Here is an 18057-nt window from a genome sequence, read left to right as displayed (position 1 = left end):
GATGAATGGATAAGGAAATTGTGGTACATACACACAATGGAATATTACTCAGCCATAAAAAAGGAACACATTTGAGTCAGTTCTAATGAGGTGGATGAACCTGGAGCCTATTATACAGAGTGAAGTAAGTCAGAAAGAGAAAGACAAATACTGTATATTAATGCATAAATATGGAATTTAGAAAGATGGCACTGATGTTCCTACATGCAGAGCAGCAAAGGAGACACCGACATAAAGAACAGACTTTTGGGCTCAGTGGGAGAAAGCAAGGGTGGGATGATTTGAGAGAATAGTGTTGAAACATGGACATTACCATATGTAAAACAGATGACCAGTGCAAGTTCAATGCATGAAGCAGGGCAACCAAAGCTGGTGCTCTGAAACATCCCGGAGGGATGAGGTGGGGAGGGAGGTGGGAGGGGGCTTCAGGATGGGGAGGACAAATGTATACCTGTGCCAATTCAGGTTGATGTATGGCAAAAAACCATGACAATATTGTAAAGTAATTATCCTCCAAATAAAATAAAAAAATTAATTAAACACTTTTTTTTTTCATGAAGAAGCATAGATTAGAGCACCCAATTTAGCATAAAAGGCAGGGAACTCTTTTGCCTCTTGGCATTACAAACATTCTCCAAATAGCAATTCCAAATGAGTTTAAGACCTTGTACTAATAGAGGAGCAATTTAATTATAATTCATTACTTGGTTCTATCATGAACAAGAATAACTTCATAATTAAGTGTTGTTGGTTTTCACCTGTGAGACTCAACATACATAAAAATTAAAGAAAACTTGACTATTGTTTCAGAATATAATATAAATGTTATCAAACTTGACAACTGCCTCTCAGGAAGTAGGAAACAGTAGTGGTAGGGAAGGTGGTAGGCAGAGTAAAGCCAAAATTCTTACATGGAATCAAAGAAATATGCATAGCTATGGGAAAAGCAAAAAGATTCAAATACATTAATTAAGGTATACATACTTAGCCAATGGAATTAGATAAAAGTTAAATAGCTATCAAAAAGAAGGGAATGGGGAGAGTAAGGGGATATGTAAGAGATAAACCCTTATCTTTCATTCAAGAAAAGGAATAGAAAGTTTAAAGTTAATAATTCAGGGCTGGTAGTATGACCACATTATTTGAAGTTATGAAAGTAAACACTGGGTAACACTTGAACAGAAATTTTTAAGAGAGATTACTCCTGGGAAATTAAACTAGGAGAGGGGTTAATTGTAGGGGAGGATCAGATTCTTTTCAGGATAACCATTCTATTCTATTTGAGTGTTAGCATGTGATATGACAAAATTAATTATGCATTAGTATACAAATGACATTTTAAAATTACAGAATGGAGAGGGCTGAAGGAGGGGAATGCCAAGACAGGAAAATGTCTATTCAGCTTTTCACAGGGGATCTTTTGAGAAAGGAATAGAGGAAGGAAATACAAAAAGATTAGATAATTTTCTACCAATTCAATTACTTTTTCTACTGCAGGAAAAGAAATAAAAGTAAGGCCAGGTAATGAGTTGGTGGAAGGGAAAAGCATAATGGAAATGTTCTGGTACGAACCAGAGAGAAAGCACTCGAAATCACAAGGTATATAAGTCTAAAATTATTTAGTCTAAGACAGAAATCTATTTCTGATGATAGCACATGAATAAAAACAAAAAGTGATGCTTGAAGGAGTCGCAGAAGGTTGGTAGATGGCTATATAGATCTCCTAGTAACCCCTATTCTAAAGTCTTCAGAACATATTATGCTGCAAATAGAGTACAGGCCTTTTAAATCAGGAATCTCTTCCCTGTTTTTAAACCAACCACTATGGAAATCTAAACAGAAAAGAGAATCTCTTCCCAGAAGTGAATTTGTTGCTTTAAGGAGAACAGACATTTGTAATTTTGTTAGCAGTCACTAAATGCCTTCCATAGTGAGTGAGAGTTACTCAGTCATGTCCAACTCTGCAACCCAACAGATTGTAGCCTGCCAGGCTCTTTTGTCCATGGGATTCTCCAGGCAAGAATACTCAAGTGGGTTGCCATTTCCTTCTCCAGGGGATCTTCCCAACCCAGGGACTGAACACAGGTCTCCTGCATTGCAGGCAGATTTTCTACCATCTGAGCATGTGGTCAGGATGGAAATACAATGTGCTTTTAACTTTGTATGAAAAATAATGTTCAGGTCCATGTTGTTGAACATAGTTCTGTTTTTGCCAAATAAATCCTATACTTCAAATTACTGTCTGAATGACTACATCAACTTATAATCCCTCTAACAAGGTTAAAAAAATGCTTGTTTATCAGTCTTACTAATACAGATTTTGATTCTTTGGAATTTATTCATTTCAATATTGTTTGCCTCCGAGAAATATTGGAGACATTCTAAATATCCACTAATAGAATAATTATAAAAATTATGATATACCATATAATGCACAGAGAAGGAAATGGCAACCCACTCCAGTACTCTTGCCTGGAAAATCCCATGGATGGAGGAGCCTGGTAGGCTACAGTCCATGGGGTCACAAAGAGTCAGACACGACTGAGCGACTTCACTTTCACTTTCATGCATTGGAGAAGGAAATGGCAACCCACTTGTGTTCTTGCCTGGAGAATCCCAGGGATGGGTGAGCCTGGTGGGCTGCTGTCTATGGCGTCGTACAGAGTTGGACACGACTGAAGCGACTTAGCAGCATATAATGCACAATAAAAAGAATGAGAAATTTTACTCTATTGAGATAGAATATCTTTAAGATATATTGCTGATAACTAAAGTACAATATGTGTCTTATTCTATTTATTGTAAAAACAATGATGCAAGAATAGTGCCTTTTTAACAGTTATCTGTACCTGTTATGTACACTCTGCAAGGACATGCAAAAACTAAGAGTGTTTTCGTGGTTACCTGTGGAAAGGAGAAAGGTAAGAGCTATGAAGATGGTTGTAGAAGTAGAAATGAGATTTTCCCTATATATCTTAGGTATTTTTCTTTTTGAATTTTATAAATGTACTAACGGGGCTTCCCTGGTAGCTCAGCAGTAAAGAATATACCTGCTGATGCAGGCAACAAGCATTCAATCCATGGGTGGAGAAGATCCCCTGAAGCAGGAAATGGCAACCCACTTCAGTATTCTTGCCTGGGAAATCCCAAGGGCAGAGGAGCCTTGCAGGCTATAGTCCATGGGGTTGCAAAGAGTCGGACACAACTTAGCGACTAAACAATAAAAACAACAAATGTATTACTGAGCCAAAAAAATAGCACAGAAAGAGAAAAATACAATGGGACAATAATACATTTTATCAAGCTACATATATTTCATATAGTAAATAATCTATTTAGTGTTTCTCTTCATAAAATAGTCAATAAAAAAGACTTTGTTACAACTTAATAAAAATGTCATCCAGAATAACTTGGTACAGATTTTTCAAACATAATCCAAAATAACTTTGTATAGATTTCTCAAACACAAACTTTAAAAAGTTGAAACTATGAGAAAATAAATGTGTTCGTATATCAAGTTTAGATTTTTTTAAGTGACTAATTTTAATAAATTAAAATTAAATTGTGATAGTAATTGTTAAAAATGAAAAAAAAAAGCTACTAAAAATTTACCAGAATTCAAAATCCCTTCTGATAAAAAAACTCAGCAAAATACCAACAGATGGGACAATTTCCAAATGTAATAAAATGCACTATTTCAGTCCAAAAGCTGGCACAATACTTAACAGGGAATCTCTAGAAACATTCCCAAAAATGTCAGGAAAATACAAAGATGTCCATTATTACTGCTAATGTTTTTTATATATTATTATTTTATAATAATTATTATAATTATTATATTATTAATATAATTATGTCAGTAATTATAATTATTGTATTATTGATATAATTATTATATTATAATTATTATTATATTATTTATAATTATTATTTTATAATCATTTTATATATGGTTAGATAAGGAAAAAATAGAATACAAATTGAAAAAAGGGGAGAAATCATCACAATTTTCAGATGAATTTACTAAACAACAGATGAAACTCAAAGATATAATTGAAAAGGTTATTGAGTAAAGTAGTATCATTTCATGGAAGTTAACACCTTCATATTCATAAATAGCAACCATTTAGAAAGTTTATTGGAAAAATCCTATGAACAATAGCAACAGAAAATATAAATTATCTGAGAAAGAAGAAACGTGCAAGATCTTTTATGAAGATTTTATTTTTGCATCCATTTTTATAATTATTTAGGCTTTATCATTTATTTATAAATCAGAAGCAGTCATGTTCATATGAAGATCAAAAATAGAATCAAAACACAGATAAGAATTATTACATGAGTGTATAGAGTGCTCTGTGGTACTGGAGAAGATTATTGAGAAAGATTGAGGGCAAGAGGAGAAGGGGGCACCAGAGGATGAGATGGCTGGATGGCATCACCGACTCAATGGACATGAGTTTGAGCAAACTCCAAGAGATAGCAAAGGACAGGGAAGCCTGGCGTGCTGCAGTCCATGCAGTTGCAATGGTTGGGCAAGACTGAGCAACTGAACTACAACAAAGAGAGTATTCTGATATCAAAAGAATAAAAAAATAGATCTTGAATGAATGGCCATATTTAAGAAAGCAAAAATCATTTAAAATCAATAGAGAGAATCAAGAGACATTCCTGAAATTTGAATTGCAGGGCTGCAAATTAGAACACAATCTTTCTTAACCATTAAGTTTCTTGTTTTGGTGAATTTTGCCATCTCTGTCTTGTCAACATCTTAAGAGCTTATTAACTATGACTGAACTGATGGATACCATTATTGAAAGCTACTATCATTTATTAAAACATTGCTGTGGACCAAGGCCTTGGGTGCCTAGAGATTTTACATATAAGATACTTAGAATACCCAACATAAATACCAAGAAATCATCATTCTCATTTTGCAAATAAGTTACACAAGGTTCAGACAAATAAATCTCCTGGCCAAGGTCATACAAAGGATAGAAGGCAGAGACTGATCTCCAGTTTGGGTCTCTGCCTCACACAGCACACCTATGTTCTTGCCATTTAGTATGCTGCTTTCTATTTTAGTCATCTCCAACCCCTCCTTCACACATCCATTTTTTAAAAACCCAGTTCAAAACTACAACAAGCAGATTTTAGATTCCTCCACAGCCTTCCAGGCAACAAGAAGGATAGGAGCCATTAAAGGTGTAAAAGATCTAGACACTCTACAACCTTGATAGGAGGTTGTAGCATCCCCTTAACATATAGAGTTCCTGAATCTTTCCAAAATAACAATAAAAACAGAGAAAATTACACACTGATGGCTTTAATCTTAAAAAAAAATAGAAGCCTTTAGCCTATGCTGGTCCATACTAGATCCATCTCTGTTGATAGTCTCTGTTTTTTGCATAATTACTTGTTCTTAGGGTAATACTATTTATATTGGAAATATTACTGTTTATTATAAATATAAGAAGTGATCTGAAAATCACTATTTTTCCTGTTGTGAAAGACAGAATCCCCATGATGTCAATAGCATGACAGGCACATCTTAAGCCAGAAGGGACGTTTTGAATTAGAGCCAAAAGCATCTTCCCAAGAAAAACTCTTTGATGAATTAGGAAATGATAATTTGTGCCTTTGTATTTTTCTTGTACCAAATTGTCTTAGATGAAGCTGAACCTATAAAGCATTTACAGACTATGTTTATAGGTAGTGAGTTTAATATGCAATAATATTTGATTGGATTTTTATTTTCCTCAGAGCATTTAACCTCCAAAGTGTAATGACTTCCATATGGCTAGCCATGTCTATTTTTAGACCGTTAATTATCCATCTCTATTTTTAGATCTCTTCTTTCTTTTGGTTGCTGATTATTAGAAGACTTAAAAGTGCCTTCTCAGATTTTAATGATATTGTTTTTCTGCCAGAGTAAAAGCCAGTTCTGTCACTGAAGACTGTTTTATCCCTTCCCACTACCAAGCTCCTCCACTTTTATTTTTCTCCCAGCAAATAAGTCAATATGATTCAATGTATTTGTCAAAGAGCTCTAAGTTATGTAGTATCTTAGATAAACATCAAACAAGATACACATTTTCAAAGAGATTATGCCCATGTCTGCTACCATTAAGTGGGAAAATAGTAATACTGCCCATTACAAAACTTTGTAAAATCAGGGTTGAAAAATTTTACTGTGCAAAATTTTTTGCACAGTAAAACAACCTATTTTGAATTCTAATTCCTTGCCCTAGACAGATTTTTCTTATTTTAGAATATAAATATGCAGCAAAAGTTGTCTTAGAGATCAATAAGATGGTCCAATTTCCATCTTTAGAGACTCTGGCTCCTACTTTTGAAAATTCCCAAATATAGTAACATCCCAAATTGGTTAGTTTTTAATCTGTCCTTCATCACAGGAAATTGCCAGATATTTTTTTTTTCCTTTCCTTTCTGCTTGTGTGAGTGTTTGTATGTATCTCTCTCTCTCTCTCTCTCTCTCTACATATATATATGTGTGTGTGTGTGTGTGTATGTCTGTGTGTGTGTGTGTGTGTGTGTGTGTGTGTGTGTGTATTTTAAAAAACAACATAGACTAAAAACACTTGGAATTTTGGCAAATTTCTAAGGCTGAAATCCAGAATTTCTTCTTTCATGTGCTTATTACATATAGTAAATTAAAAGACATCAAATGTTCTAAGAATCATTCTATATAGTAATCAAGTGATTTTTAGAAATTAGTCTATAAGCAAATAGGAAAACAGTAAGGAATGGACTCTACTTTAAATCCACCCTGTGTTACTTTGCAACCTTAAATCTCTCTTGTCCAAGCAGGTTCCAACTACCCACAGTAGTGTCCATTTGCCTGGTTTACGGGGGATAGAAGTTGGGAGTGTGCATTAGAAACAACAGAGAAAGTGGGAAATTAGGCACCCCTATGACTTCACTTTCACTTTTCACTTTCATGCATTGGAGGAAGAAATGGCAACCCACTCCAGTGTTCTTGCCTGGAGAATCCCAGGGACGGGGAAGCCTGGTGGGCTGCCATCTATGGGGTCGCACAGAGTCGGACACGACTGAAGCGACTTAGCAGCAGCAGCAGCAGCATGGTTCATAAAACACGTGTTGACTGTTTTGCCATTGCATTTGATGATTTTTTATCTTAACTTTATTGGCACATAGTTGATTTACAATGTTGTGTTAGTTTCAGGTATATAGCTAAGTGATTCAGTTATACATATACATATATTCATGGCTTTTTAAATTCTTTTCTCATATGAATTATCACAGAATATTGAGGAGAGCTCCCTGTGCTATACAGTAGGTCCTTGTTGGTTATCTGTCTTGGACCTAGAGTGAAATAAGTCAGAGAAAGACAAATATCATATGACATCACTCATATGTAGAATCTAATTTTTTAGAAAAAATGCAAGTGAGCTGATTTACAAAGCAGAAGTAGACTTATTGATGTCTAAAGCAAGCTTATGGTTAGCAAAGGGGAAATGTGGCAGGGAGGGATAAATCAGGAGCTTGGGAAAACACACACATTTGATGTTTTTAGTTAAATACCCATATCCCCTGAAATGTGAAGGAACTCTTCAACAAGGATGAAGTGCATAAAAATGCTTCATAAACTCTAAAAAAACTCACAGATAGGGGGAATTACTTTTAGTCCCTTTAGGGCTATAATAATTAAAAATCTCAATACACTGACAAAAAGCATTTTGAGATGAGGACCTACTCATGACCAAATTTTAAAACTAAGATATGTTTTGCTTCTGCAGTTGGCTAATTCATCCTTGCTTGGTCTTTTAGAGAAATGTGCTTCGGTGGAACAAAATAACCATATATTCTGCCTCCATTTTTATAAAATATTCATCCCATGGGAGGATACTCCTTTAAGAAAGGTATTGATAGTCATGTGCCTTATGTGGCACGTTCAAATGGACTATAAAAGAAATCTTAAGTATTTCCTTTAAAAAAGATTCCCACAAAAGACTTCATATGAAAGAGCATATTACACACAACTCTATCAAAAGCTACATGTCATCTGACCAACTAATCCTTCTAGGATTGATCTGAATTAAAATCTGATAAGGCATTCATCCAAAAAAATAGTAGGAAAATAAAAGGGAAGTTGGGAATTCTATCTTTGCTTGACATCACTATGGGGAAAACAGTCATTTTGTAAATTTAAGATTTATACTAGGAAATGTCTCAGAATAAAATATTTTATTACAAGGTTGTTGTTGTCCAGTTTCTAAGTCATGTCTGACTCTTTGCTACCCCCTGGACTGCAGCACGCCAGGTTTCCCTCACAGGATCTTCTTTTAAATGAAAATTTAAATCTGCCTCTTGACAAAATCCCAAGGAGACAATGCAGACACCAGAGAAAAAATTTTAGTATTTTATTCCCATCCTATCTTTCCATTAAAAAACATAGTAAACATAAACAAAAACAACAACAGTGAGTCTAGGTCTAAATTTAATCCATAAGAACAAAATGAATGACTAATAACTTTCTTAGATTTTAGCTTCTTTGTTTATTAAGCAAGGATGTGTGTTGAGTCACTCAGTCATGTCTGACTCTTTATGACCCCATGGACTGTAGCTCATCAACCTCCTCTTGTCCATGGGATTCTCCAGGCAAAAACACTGGAGTGGGTTGCCATTTCCTTCTCCATTAAGCAAGGATAAAATAGAACTATTTTCATTTTGACTTCACAGAGTATGATTTATCATGCCATTCAGCTTTGCTATCACATATTTTCTATCAGTGTTCCACTGGGTGAAATCTCCAATTATAGGAATACTAATTTATGCATTCATTTATTTAGCAAATATTTAGTAATTCTCTTTATTCCAATAATCAGCATAAGGCATCACTGGAGAAAGTCAGGCAATTTCATAGAAAGATTGAGGATCCTTCTGGAGCAGTATTCTGCTCCTAAGAAGAAATAGAGGAATACCATAGAAATATAATAACTATCCCAGCAGCAGAAGATTCTATGTCCTTTATACTTTATTAGTATTACTCACAGTAACTTGGTAAGATATGTATTATCATTCCCTTCTTTACAGTGCTAACTAAAAACCAATGCATAGGATTTGGTAAACCCAGAGGTGTTTTGTGACAGTGATAAAGGCAGGCTTTGAACTTAGGCCTGTCCTCAAGCCTATACATTTTCCACTACACAATACTATTAATAAATGTGCTATATCTTACTGGTCACATATTAGACACTCTATAAGTGCTTTAATTGTTTTATCTCATCTAATCCTTCCAACAGCCCTGTGAATTAGGCACCATTATCACTATGTCCATATTCATTATAGGTAATGAAACAGAAGCATGGAGACACAGGGCCAGGGTCACATGGCAAGAAGAGAAATTGGATTTGAGTGCTTCCCAGGTGGCGCTAGTGGTAAAGAACCTGCGAGGCAATGCAGGAGACACAGGAGATGTGCGTTCAGTCCCTAGGTTGGAAGAGCCCTCGGAGGAAGGTATGGCAACCCACTCCAGTGTTCTTGCCTGAAGAATTCCACAGGAGGAGGAGCCTAGGGGGCTACAGTCCATGGGGTTGCAAAGAGTCAGACACGATTGAAGTGACTTGGCAAACAGACGTACTGCTGCTGCTGCTAAGTCACTTCAGTCGTGTCCGACTCTGTGCGACCCCATAGACAGCAGCCAACCAGGCTCCCCCGTCCCTGCGATTCTCCAGGCAAGAACACTGGAGTGGGTTGCCATTTCCTTCTCCAATGCATGAAAGTGAAAAGTGAAAGTGAAGTCGCTCAGTCGTGTCCGACTCTCTGCGACCCCATGGACTGCAGCCTACCAGGCTCCTCCGCCCATGGGATTTTCCAGGCAAGAGTACTGGAGTGGGGTGCCATTGCCTTCTCTGAAGCAGACGTACATATGGCTACAAAATCCTCTGTTATACTCCTTCCCCAACAATGGGCATGGTAAAGGTAACAGCGTGTCAGTAATGTCAGTATGAAGTTGAAAGTGTGACTTTGGTGTGCTAAATTATTTTGTAGTGAGCCATATTTCTTTTCTTCAGGACAGAGATTGTAGCACCTGGTTGACATATTAAATCCAAACACATATAGGTATTATGTGAGGTTCACTGCCATACCCAACCCACCCCAGACCCCGTCAACTTTATTTCTCAGCACTGCTGCCTTCCAGAACTTCCCAAGATCCATTCTGTGGAACATCAGCGTGCCTCAAGATGACTGAATAGTGTCCTACAGAAGATTTCATAGTCACAGAAGTTTAGGAAATGCTCAGTTCCACAAGTTTGCTGTTTTGAGGGGTTGTTTAATTTTTATAAATAGCAGTACTTCCTAGGGACCTTTAATGTATGCTATGAACTCCTGAAGTCTGAATGTAACATGAATATTTTTCCAGTTTATTTAATCACCAAACTGTATCTACCTATCACAGAATGTTAAATTCTGCAAGATCACAGGAAAGTAAAAGTTTGTGTGTCCACATTTACCTAGTTATGTTCTTGAATCCTGAGCTCTGTCTCTCTGCCCATCCTCTGTCCATGAAATGCCATTGTATTTTGCCTCTGTCAACCTGGGACTTTCACCTCTTGTTAAACCTCTCTCAAGAGCTCTCTTGGAGAAAACGTTCCCCAATTCACTTCACCTCCTGGTTTCCTGTTTGATTCTCACAGCATCTGGATTTTTTTCTGCAAGAAGTTATTTACAATGTCCTATAACGCAGGTGTATAGCATTTTTTAACCAGAGGAGTTCTATATGAATTTGAGAAGCATCATTTGGCTACTTTTAAAAATGATTTGCTGTGCCTCTATAGTGAAATATCCAAAGAAGGTAAGCACTAGACTACAGATTCGTTCCCAGGAGCAGTGTCTTCTTTTTCCATGCTGTACCCTCATGGAAGAGAGCTTGCTATCAAAGAGATTTATCACATTTGTCCCAACTTTCAAAGGCAAATGTTTTTCTTAGGAGAGGTGGCGCTAGTGGTAAAGAACCCATCTACCAATACAGGAGATGGGTTCCATCCCTATGTTGGGATGACTTCCCTGGAGAAGGGAATGGCAACCCACTCTAGTGTTCTTGCCTGGAGAATCCCACAGAGAAGCCTGGTGGTCTACTGTCCACGGGTCACAAAGAGTCAGACAGGAATGAGCAACTAACACTTCCACTTTTCAAAGAACTATGGGAGCAGGCAATGGCACCCCACTCCAGTACTCTTGCCTGGAAAATCCCATGGATGGCAGAGCCTGGTAGGCTGCAGTTCATGGGGTCTCTAGGAGTCGGACACGACTGAGCGACTTCACTTTCACTTTTCACTTTCATGCATTGGAGAAGGAAATGGCAACCCACTCCAGTGTTCTTGCCTGGAGAATCGCAGGGGCAGGGGAGCCTGGTGGGCTGCCTTCTCTGGGGTCACACAGAGTTGGACATGACTGAAGCGACTTAGCAGCAGCAGCATACCTACATAACCATGATATGAGGCAGCAAGTCATGCTAAAGGGATGATCTCTTGGGATTTTGTTTTGCTTTGCACGGTATTGTGTTGTGTTGTTTTTAACTGGAGTATAATTGCTTTACGATGTGATGCTAGTTTCTGCTGCGTGTGAATCAGCTCTATGTATTACATAGATCCCTTCACTTGTGAGCCTCCCTGCCCCACACCCATCCTGCCCATCTAGGTCATCACAGAGAACAGAGCTGCGTTCCCTGTGCTATAGAGCAGCTTCCCACTAGCTACCTAATTTACACGTCACTGCTGCTCTCTCAATTCCTCCCACCCTCTCTTTCCCCTGGGTCCACAAGTCCATTCTGTTTGTCTGTAAACAGGTTCATTAGAACCATTTATCTAGATTCCACATACATGTGTTAATTTACTGTATTTATTTTTCTCTTTCTGACTTCATTCTGTGTAACAGATTCTAGGTTCATCCACATCTGTTGTGTTATTTTATGGGAGCCTGGGTTTCCCTAGAAAGCAAAACCTCAGACAAGAACCTGTATACAAATAGTTTACTTGGGGAAATGATAGCAAGAATGGGAGCAGAAAACTGGGAAATTTTGTTCCACAGTGTACTGATCACTGCTCTGACTACCTGGGGCCCAAGCCCACTGGCAAAGGTTGAAGAGACGATAGAAAGGATCTCAGAATGGCCTGCTCACAGGACGCACTAGCTCCTGTCCACCACTGGCTAAGGGCTGCCCCCTGGGGGGTCATCCTCTGGCCCTTCCAGGCAAGGCAGGCTTTGAGTCCTTTGAGGTTTTTGCCCCAGGGCATGAAGCAAAAGCTATGTGATGTAGCTGAAGTGGATACCATCAAATTAAACCTTCACAAAGCCAGATGTGTCAGAGATGATTAGAGATGAAAGTGGACTGAGGGTGTGAGAGAGTGCCCGAGAGATGGTGGGGTTTGGGTCACATCTGCTCTCACTCAGCAGAGCCTTCCCCCGTCACACACCATGCCTGGTGAATGGCCTGGGCAGCAGGAAGAATCTTACACAGGGCTCGCAGCAGTGGAAGAACACTGGATGAAATTCTCTGAGAAAGAGAAGCAGTATTTCAGAATGACATTTGGCAAACAATTTCAGTAAATGAGTTGGCGAATGCAAATACTTCTGTATATCTGATTACATTTTGTGTTAACAGCCAAATACTTTTATGAAAAAGTGCATAATTTTTATAAGGTCCTGCTATTTCATAGTCACAAAAAGTCTTAACAACAAAGACAGTCCTCATGGATTGCATAAAATTATACACATTAGTTAATTTTTTCAAAAGGCAGAAAAATTATCTTATGTACCAAAGTACCCAAGCAGATGGAGAAATAACCATGAACTCAATTACATAACACAGATGCTACTGACTTCTCTTAGCAAAGAGGGAAATAGCAGAGACAACTGTCTTACATTTCATTTCTCTCCAGATGTCATGGAACATCTGGTAGAGAATAAGAGTTTTGATTGGACTACCAATTTTTGAAATTTAAATGGAATAAAATGATAAATAGTGATTTATCATGTTCCCCAGTCTGTGTCTCCAAGGGGGAAAGACAGAGGTGACATAAGCATTTTTCCATGTAAAAGACAGGAGAGAATAAGAGAGAGAAGTCCTCCAGAGGTAAAGAAACATCAGAGAAACACATGAGAGCCTGTAAGGACCCAAAAGTGAGAGAGAAAGAGAGAAAAAGAAAAAAAAAAAAAAAAATACTGCTTATCCTTAATCACAAGTGACTTATTTAAATAGACAAAATGACAGGCTGACCTCCATCTATTTTAACTGCCAAATCCTATCAGCAGGGTGTGATTACCTCCCAGGACCACCTTCTGAGGGGGGTGGGGGGATCTCAAGCCTGCTCTGAGAATCCCTGGCATTTCTGCCTCCATCCAGAAATCCGGAATCCTTCTAAGGAAACATTTGTGACCATTAAACCAATTGGAGTTGAACCCATGTCCTAAAGGTTGACAGGACAATTTATTAATGTGCTATATAACCAAGTCTGGATTAAAAAAGGTCTGGTACAGATTTTTTTTTCTTCTTCCTTTTTTTTAAAACTTTTACAAGATGTTAGTACCTTTGAGATCTCTATCTAAAGGAAGAGAAATAGCAGTTTCTGGCCGAGAATTTCCTGTTCTTAAGTTAAAGAAACTCATCTTTTATTTTAAAAACAAAATTAGAAGGAATTAAGCCTCAGGAAAAGTTAACTAAAATTGTCTCATGAGTTAAAAAGAAGGAGAGCTAGAAATAGTATAAAGAAGCAGACATACGTTTTGCAACCACAAAACCAAAAAAGCTAATGTTGTTCCTTCCAATTAAAAAATAAAATAAAAAAAGCCACAAACTTATGGGCCAGACTTTTAGAGATAGATAAGTAAATAATTAAACTTTTCAATGTGTGTTTGCCTGCTTAATGGAACAAGTTTCCAGGTAAAATGAACTAAGTATATGTGTGTGTTTCTTATCTGGGAGAATAGAATATATTCTAATGACTCTTTATTTTCCCAAAAATTAAAGTTGGAGGGCAAATATAAATATCTATGAAGAATTAAGAGGTAAATAAACCTGCTATTTACTGAATATGTAAAAGTTTGTTCTATGCGTTCAGCCTGAGCAATTTTCAGCATAAAATCCAGACCAAGGCAAATGACTTTACATATTGATTCAAACTTTTAAAGACATATATCTTTTCATATCAATCAAAGAGGTGGTTTGAGTTAAATTCCCAAGAAGCTTGCTCTGCAAATCAGAAATTCATTTTCTGAATCATCCAAACATAAATGCTTAAACTCTTTTGTGAATGTGATTCAAGGATTTCCAGGCATTAAATGGATAAATAAAATCTTTTAAATCGGTGACTCAGGCTACCCTTTCTGTTTCCAACTGTTCTCCAGAGCAAGAAAAACCTCTTAGACTGTGATATAATGCCAGCCTATTGCTTGGTCTTGCCTAAAATATATTATCCATGGACCATCATAATTTTTCCTTTAAGTATACAGTTTAGCATTCCAGGCATTAATCTCTGTTGGATTAACAAAGAAAACATTTCATATTGAAGCAACGAAAAGTTGTTTATGTTGAAAATGATGAAAAGGAAATTCTCCAATATTTTAACTTTTCAAGTCCCTGGTCGGTAAAGAAAACATCCCCAGATAAAATGACATTTCAATTATCCTAAGTGAAAAAAAGGAGGGAAAACACACACACACATGCAAGGGAAAGCACAAAATATCCTATGTGGACTTGAGGGTGTTTTCTTTGTTCTTTTCAGTTCAAGATGAAACAGCTGTTTGGTGTTTAAAATAGCATCTTACATTTAGATCTTTTTTCGCGTCAAAAGGAAGCCATCTTATCCTTCCAGTTTGCCAATATTAGAGAGGAGTAAACACTCATTTCCTACATATATTATTTATAATGCAGACTTGTGAACTTTCGCATCCAGAGTCAGACTCACCCTGTCCTTCTCAGGTTATGAATTCCTTCCCCTGACCCCATCAACAGACCAGAGTAACCTGAAGGTCATCTTTTCCTTTCATTCATTTTTTAAACACGCGTTTCCTTATTACAATCCAGCAGCTCTGACTAATTCAAGGGCTGCTCCTATGAAAGGTGGAGATGGCAGTTATTTTATGATATTTTATCAGTGAGCTGATATGAGTGTCTCAAAGAAACTTTCTAATGGTGGTGAAATCTGTACAAGGGTCTCATGTTTCCACTCTTTTGCTCAGAGTAACAGTTCTGTAAGTACCTGCCAATTTGAAAAGCACATCTTCTTTCTTGGGAAAAAAAAAAAAAAAAAAAACTTTTATAACTAGCAGATCTCAAGCTGCTTAATCTAAGGCACTTGAAACAGGCTTGAAGAAGCTTAGAGCAAAGAGGCTTTGCTTTATATATATATATATATATATATATCTTTCAAAGAAGTCCTTTAAAATAAATTCTCTGCCTTTAATTTTGGGAAGATTTTGAAACTTATCACACTAAAACAGAATAGCCCACATAGGTTCAATGTAAGCTCTACCCTGCCCAATTCTCAGCTCTATTACTGATTTTAAAAAAAGTAAGTGTCTATTAAATTAACCACTCCCCTCCCCCCCAATCCCCACCAAAGGAAACAACTTCTAGAATATAAGAAGAAATCCAGGAATTTTTTTTCTCTCACATATTCAGGTAGCACTGCAAAAAGTACATAATGGGGTTGTTATATTTTGTTTTTCTAGAAATATGAGTAGTTTCAAGACCCATATCCAAATCATAAACCCTTTTACTACAATAGTTCTGTTTGGGCTTTCCTGTGGCTCAGCTGCTAAAGAATCCACCTGCAATGTGGGAGACCTGGGTTCGATCCCTGGGTTGGGAAGATCCCCTGGAGAAGGGAAAGGTTACCCACTCCAGTATTCTGGCCTGGAGAATTCCATGGACTGTAGAGTCCACGGGGTCGCAAAGAGTCAGACACGACTGAATGACTTTCACACTCATACACACTTACTGAAATATTAAAGCTAGGAAACACTAATACAGTCAACAAAACAAAATTTGGAAATTAACTAGTTATAATCCATCAAATTATAGGTAAAGCAACTAAGGCCAGAGAATTTAAAGTTCTGATCCACTGTAAATTACTAAGAATTTGCTATTTGTTGAATGAATTATATGATTGCTCTGTCACTCTCTTGAATAAGAGAAAGTGGGACACTGTAAATAAACCAGAAAAATCAGAATTGTCAACAATTTTTTAAAAACTTAACACTGAGATTAAATTGGTTATTTGTCCTAGCCTAGTTAAAACTGAAACAGTTAAAGGATGTTTGTTTGTTTGTTTGTTTTCATTTTTATTTTCCAGTGAGCTATTTTGCTTCATGTAGGATGCCCTCAAACTTCATACAATTCTACCAAGGGAAAAAATATTCTCCATTATTCCAGATTTCCTGCCTACTTTTGAATATTTGTTCATTCAAATATAGCTTTCATGTCTTCTGAGCTCTTCTATGAGGCCATTTCTTTTCACAACAAATGATCTCAATTTTATCTCCAGACATTCTAGGAGTTTGTAAAACATGAATATGACAATAGTCAAAAGAGAATGGGAATTCATTTCAAAATGATGCGTAACCTTTCCCTTTCCCCATCTCTAAATACCACTGTTTTCTTCTGGCTACCAGTGCTGGGGATTTATCCTCTTTTTCTCATTTTGCCCACTAAGAAAATGGGGCGGAATCTAAAAGAATGGGCCATGTCTGAGAGCGGCTGGTTCCCACCCTATGTAGACCCTGTCTCGCCCACGCAAGTGGCACTCCATAACCTTATTTCCACTGACATTTTTTTTTTCATCTTAGAAAAACTGGGCACTAGGAAGTATGTATACCCCCAGGATCTTGAATTTACCCAGTCAGGCCTTACTCAGCAGCTCAGTGTCTTAACGACCCTGGCAAAATGACATGGGTCATATTTTCACATGGATGAACTGTTCTCGAACAATTTCTCCAGTGTATGAGGCACAAACAGGCTTTTCTTCAACATCAGGCATGCATGTCTTCCCCGCCTCTTGCTTTATAACAAACATATGTATTGTGGCCAGTGCAAGAGAAATTCTATTCCCCATTAGTGTTTGAGTTTCTGTCCTACTCACCCCCTTTTCCTACCCCCTTCAGATGTCTCTCTCTCTTGACATTTCAAGATAGCAAAAAAGTGAAGGACCTCTGTCCTAATTTTTTTTTTTTTTTTTTGGCCTATGGAAATGGATAACATTGTGTGGCCAATTCATTTTCCCCTGCCCTCTCTCTATGGGAATCTGAGGTAAAAAGGAGTATCAGTTATCATAGTCATCTTGACATTTAAAAATCTGTACCTTCTTCCTCCCTGGAAGAGTTCAGGGCCACTCCATTTCATGAGACGCCAAGTTTGGAGCATCATTACAAGTCAAAATTCTAGACATAACTACACCATAATTGCTGCTAGTTTTGCTTTCAAGAATGGGCTTTCTTGGTAGCTCAGCCGGTAGAGCGTCTGCCTGCAATGCAGGAGACCCGGCTTCGATCCCTGGGTTGGGAAGATTCCCTGGAGAAGGAAATGGCAACCACTCCAGTACTCTTTCCTGGAAAATCCCATGGACGAAGGAGCCTCGTAGGCTACAGCCGATGGGGTCACAAACAGTTGGACACGATTGAGCGACTTCACTTTCATTTTCATTTTTTACTGCTTTCAAGAAAGAATGATGGGGCTTCTCTGGTGGTCCAGTGGTTAAGAATCCACCTTGTAATGTAGGGGATACCAGCTCTATCCCTGGTCTGGGAAGATTCCACTTGCTGTGGGGCACAGCTACTGAGCTTGTACTTTGGAGCCCACGAGCCACAACTACTGAGCCCACGTGCAGCTACTGAAGCCTGCCTGCCCTAGAGCCTGCGCTCCGCAACACGAGAAGCCACCGCAATGAGAGGCCCTTACAGCGCAAGGAAGAGGAGCCCCTCTCGCAGCAACAAAGACCCAGCACAGCCACAAATAATAAGTAACAATCATTTTGAAAAAGTATTCAAAATAGAATGATGTCCTGCCAAATTCCC

This window comes from Bubalus kerabau, chromosome 13 (genome assembly GCF_029407905.1).
Source record: "Bubalus kerabau isolate K-KA32 ecotype Philippines breed swamp buffalo chromosome 13, PCC_UOA_SB_1v2, whole genome shotgun sequence".
Lineage (NCBI taxonomy): Eukaryota > Metazoa > Chordata > Mammalia > Artiodactyla > Bovidae > Bubalus > Bubalus kerabau.
This window is presented reverse-complemented; position numbering follows the sequence as displayed.